We start from the raw sequence: 4744 nt of genomic DNA, 5'->3' as shown, positions 1-4744 counted from the left end.
CCAAGTTGGGAAGTGACTGGTGTGTCCCAGCTCCGGCCCCTGATTTGGGGGGTCCGCGTCGGCCCCAAACGCCGCTTTCTTCCGTTTTCCATGTCATTTCCTGTACTAATAAGATGGTGGTCAAAGCTGGGAGGGAGAGAAGCAGCGAGTCGCCTTCGCCGCCGCCGCCGCCGCCGCTCCCAGGCTGGCTGTGAAAGTTTCCCTCGCCTGGGACTAGGGAGCCGGCAGCCGGGGCGCTCCCCGCGGCCGCTGGGGGCTGCCATCCAGGGGGGGCGAGCCGTCCCCGTGCGCCCCTGCGCCCCCGCTCCCGCGTCCACCGAGCCGGGCTGCTGCCGGATTCTCGGGGAAGGTGAGTCAGCTCAGCCCCTCTGGTCGCCAATGTGGCCAATGAAAATGGCTTCGAAGAGCGCTCGGCAGTTTGCCAGCGAGAGCCGGGGCCGGTGGTGCAGAGGCCGCGGGGCTGGATCGCTGGCGGGGGAAGCGCAGGACTGGCTCCGGCGGGCTCGGGGGTGGCCGGGGGCCCGGAATGGGGAAGGGGACTGGGGTCGGGCTAAGGCGGGGGGGAGTAGGCTGGCCCCCGCTCCGAGGTGGGTTAACCCTCGGCAGGTAGCTGCTACCGCTGCGGGATTCGGGGCGGCAGCTGCCTCCGCCTCCTTCTTCCACTCTCGCTCTCTCCTTGTTACAATGTAGCCTTCCCCTTCCCCCCCCCCGCTTCCCTCTTGCGTTCTTTCCTCTGACTGACATAGCTGCCAACCAATGGCAGAAGCAGTCCCGGGCCGAGCGTTCGGAATTAGAACGCAGTGACATGAGCTGGGCGGAGCTTGGAATGTTGGAGGGATCGCAGCTGCCGCTGGCCTAGTTCTCCTGGTCAGTTTCACTTCTTGGCTCGGCTTGTGGCTGCACTTGGCCTTGGGGACTCAGAGACTCGATGGGAACTGTAATGCGGCCTCTTTTAAGGGCGTTATGGATTTCCCGCTTAATGTAGCTAAACCAGCAGGCGGTGTTTTTCATCTTGGTCTTACTTGCGAGTGTTGAGTCTTCGGGAAATCTTCCCCCTCCTGAATTTACACACACCCCTCCTTCTGCCTCTCCCTGAAGCCCCAAGGTACTTTCTAATGCAGAAACTGCAGAAACTTTGTCATAGGGTGACCTTCCTCTCCAGCCCAGGAAGCCATATATGCAGGTTGAGTCCAGGAGAATGCAGATGTCACTGGTGTGATATACAGATGGAAAAGTTGAGGGAGGATACCTTTTCCTGGCCCCTTTGAGCTCAGGTTGGGGGAGGGGGGCGGGGCCCCTTTAAAATCAGGCTAGTCATCTGAGACAATTGGCATGATCTTCTAATTCAGTTCCCTCGTTTTACGGAGAAAGAAACCGGGGGGCCCAGGGAAGGAAATGTAACTTGGATCCTGAGATTATAGATTTAGAAGTGAAAAGAACCGTAGAGGTCCTTGGAAAGAGAGATAGCTCAACCTTTTTATTTGACCAATGAGGAAACTGAGGCCAACAGGCTAAGTGACTTGCTCAAGGTCACACAGGTAATTCCTGATAGAGGAAGGATTTGAACAAGGTCCTCAGACTCCAGACCCGGTGCTGTTTGACCAGTACCCCAAGTCACACAGGTAGTAGTAAGTAGCTGAGCTCACATTCTAACGCTGGTCAGTCAAGTAACCAATCAGCATTTATTAAGTGTCTATGAAGGGGGCACTGTGCTATCCATACTGGGGATATGGAGCCAAAGTGACCTCACCCCTACCCTCAAGGAGTATATATTCTACAGTGGAAGTCATCATATGCACATATAAATATATACAAAATAGGTAAGCATACGGAGTAGGCCTGTGATTTTGCTGGTCTTGGGAACTCCCAGGTGATCAAACTTCTTATACCGTGCTGGTTAGCACCTTCTCAGAAACTTACAGTCTTAGAAAGCCCACAGCACGGAGAAGTGGACTTGCCCAAGGGCTGGGTGTGACTTGAACCCAGGTGCTCCTGGCTCCCTTCTTGGAGGTGCCATACAGTCTCATCTGGAAATCTAAGCATTCTTTCTTCCTGCCTCAAGACAGCCCGGGGAAACTTCATACCTTCACTGGTATTTGTTTCAATGTTTGCTTCAAGTCTATATGGACAATGGTATATAATTTCAAGGGGATGACACAGAATACACGCAATTCCCTGACTACTGTACTGGAGGAGTAATAATGAGAGCTTTCTCTTGATGTTCAGCACATTTATGAGTTTTGTCTGAACTTGGCTGAGAGAACATTCCATGGATTTTGGCATTCTGAGCATTCACCAGTTGCATTGGGCTGTGTTAGGGAAGACTTAAAGGTATGATTGCTTGGATGGAGCATTCCCTTATTGATAACAAAAGCACCCTGTGGTACACCGGGTCAGGTAGTAGAGAATGTACTTGATACACTGCCAGGGCAGTGGCAGCGCGACCTGTTGGAGTGAAGACTTTTGGTTTTTAGCATTAGGTCATACCTGTGATTATAGAACTCGGCTGGGAACAGAATCTCCCAGTCAGAATCTCCCAGTTGAGTACTATGGAAAACCTCAACCTGCCGGTGTATTTCGTTCAGTTTTGTCAACCACATTTTTAGGAAGTACGTGGACAAATTTGACCATCTCAAGGAGCCTAACTAAAATCTCCAGGGAACAAAACATTGCGCCAGATACAAAGCATTTGGAGAAACCTGGGGACATTTGTGTTTTGCCTGGATTGTGGGCTCAAAGTAGAGCTGGAAAAGATTTCCAAGGTCACCTGGTTTGTTAGTGTCAAACTCAAATAGAAAGGAATCCTTTCAGGCTTCGTATTGACTTAGAAAACCACAAATTAACATTATGTCTTGTATTTTTATTTATTTTGTTAAGCATCTCCCAATTATGTTTTAATATGGTTAGGGACACTGCTGGGGAATTTTGTGAGTTTGACAACTCTGATCTAGGCTAATCCCCTTATTTTACAAATGAAGAAACTGAGGCCTAGGGAGGTTGAGCCACTTATCTGATCTAGATCAGATCTAGAACAGATCTAGAACTCGAAGAGACCCTCAGAGGCGTTCTGGTTCAACTTTCCATTTTGGAGATGAGAATCAGAGCCCAGGGAAGAAGGAGACTTACCCAAGGTCACTTAGGCAATAAATATAGGGATTTCACACAGAGGTCTCCAGGCAGTCTTTGGCTGTCTCCATACACTCTTACAGTAACTGAGAGAGCCGTTCCTTTGCTTCGAAAGCTCTGCTGGAGGAAACAATACTTGATGTAAAGTGGTAGTTCATATATGATGGGTCTAGAGAACTCTCAAGTGGGAAACGCCTTCTACCAAAGCAGGTTGGCGCATTCTCTTCCACTCAGAGAATTGATTAGAGTATTAAGAGGTGAGGTGACTTGATCAGGGTCACACAGCTGGCATGAGACAGCAGCAGGACCTGCATCCAGGTCTCCCCAGCTTCAAGGCTAGCTCTCTAACCACTATGCAAAACTGTCTCCAATCACACACATACACATATTCCTTTTTTTGGAAAATTTTTATATTTTATATTTTTCCAATTACATGTAAAACAATTTTTAATGTTTGGGATTTTTTTTTAATTTTTAGTTTCAAATTCTCCCTTGCCCCTTTTTTAAGAAGGCAAGCAATTTGATATAGATTATACGTGTGCAGTCAATGCATGTACTATTTCAAGGACTAATAACTTCATCATTCTGGGTACTCAGTCTATTGATGTAGATCCCAACCCTTCCCCCCACCTTGTTCTTTTGTAGATGATTATCACCAGTTACTGTGGACAGAAACATTCATCACACCTTGGCCAACCACGTGACCCTCTCCCAGTTTAGCTAAGCTGGACCTCAGAGTCAGGTATTCACTGCTTTTCTGGATCCACACCCAATGCCTTTCCAGGTTTGTAGGATCTAACAGAAGTGATACTCTGCTGATACAGCCTTTAGAAACCCAGGATAACCCCCATACCACACAAGGGTATATTGGAGCTTGCTCTAACCAGTAAAAATTCATTGGATTTTTACATCTTCAGTGTGAGCATTTACACCTCAGAAATCAACAAAGCTACAAATCAGGGCTTGATTTATTGTTTTGTTTTGTTTTGCTTTTTTTATTGCCTAGATGGAAGAAAGTGATGGAGGAAACATTAATAATTCAGGTCAAGCTTAAAAATGGCTTGGGATTTTCTAGAGAGCCCATTGTTAAACACTGCATACTACTGCATAAGATCAATCCATCTCCAAGTGTAGATCTGGGCATAGATTGGAAAGGTGGGATGAGTGAGAGTGGGGATCTGGGGATGACTCCAAGGAAAGGTCATGCCTTTAACAGTCATGGGGAGGCTGGAAGAGGGGAAGGTTTAGGGTCAAAGGTGAGGAGTTCTGTTTTGGACATGCTGAGGTTGAGACATCTCTGGGATATCCAGTTGAACCTGTCCAGTAGGTGATGTGAGGCTGGGATTCAGGGGAGGCTTCAGGCTAGAAGAGCTGTGGAGAGCATCTCTTCTGAAACTCTGATTTTATCAGTAAAGTAAATGAAGCCCCCAGACATTGTGACTTGTCCAGGGTCATATAGATGAGAAGTAGGCAGAATTCAGATCCAGGACATCATTCAGTTGCATCATACTGCCAGTATTTCTAGTGATCATCGAAGCTGGATTGCAGTGGACAGTAATCTCAAAGAGTGTCAAAGAACACACACACACACACACACACACACACACACACACACACA

At 48.1% G+C, this 4744-nt stretch overlaps 1 protein-coding gene across 3 annotated transcripts in view; it reads left to right on the top strand.

Annotated features, from left to right (window-relative positions):
• Positions 1–216: 216 nt before the first annotated feature.
• The window catches only part of PRDM11 (PR/SET domain 11), an 86121-nt gene continuing 81593 nt past the window's right edge, over positions 217–4744 (top strand). The window contains exon 1 of one of the 3 annotated variants that reach the window (XM_027837902.1): positions 217–349. The gene's annotated coding sequence lies outside the window, so the exon portion shown is untranslated. The remainder of the gene's footprint in view (positions 350–4744) is intronic. The other 2 variants (XM_027837903.1, XM_027837901.1) reach the window with 2 other exon arrangements.

This window comes from Vombatus ursinus, unplaced genomic scaffold (assembly GCF_900497805.2).
Source record: "Vombatus ursinus unplaced genomic scaffold, bare-nosed wombat genome assembly UNPS02014822.1, whole genome shotgun sequence".
NCBI lineage: Eukaryota > Metazoa > Chordata > Mammalia > Diprotodontia > Vombatidae > Vombatus > Vombatus ursinus.
This window is presented reverse-complemented; position numbering and strand designations above follow the sequence as displayed.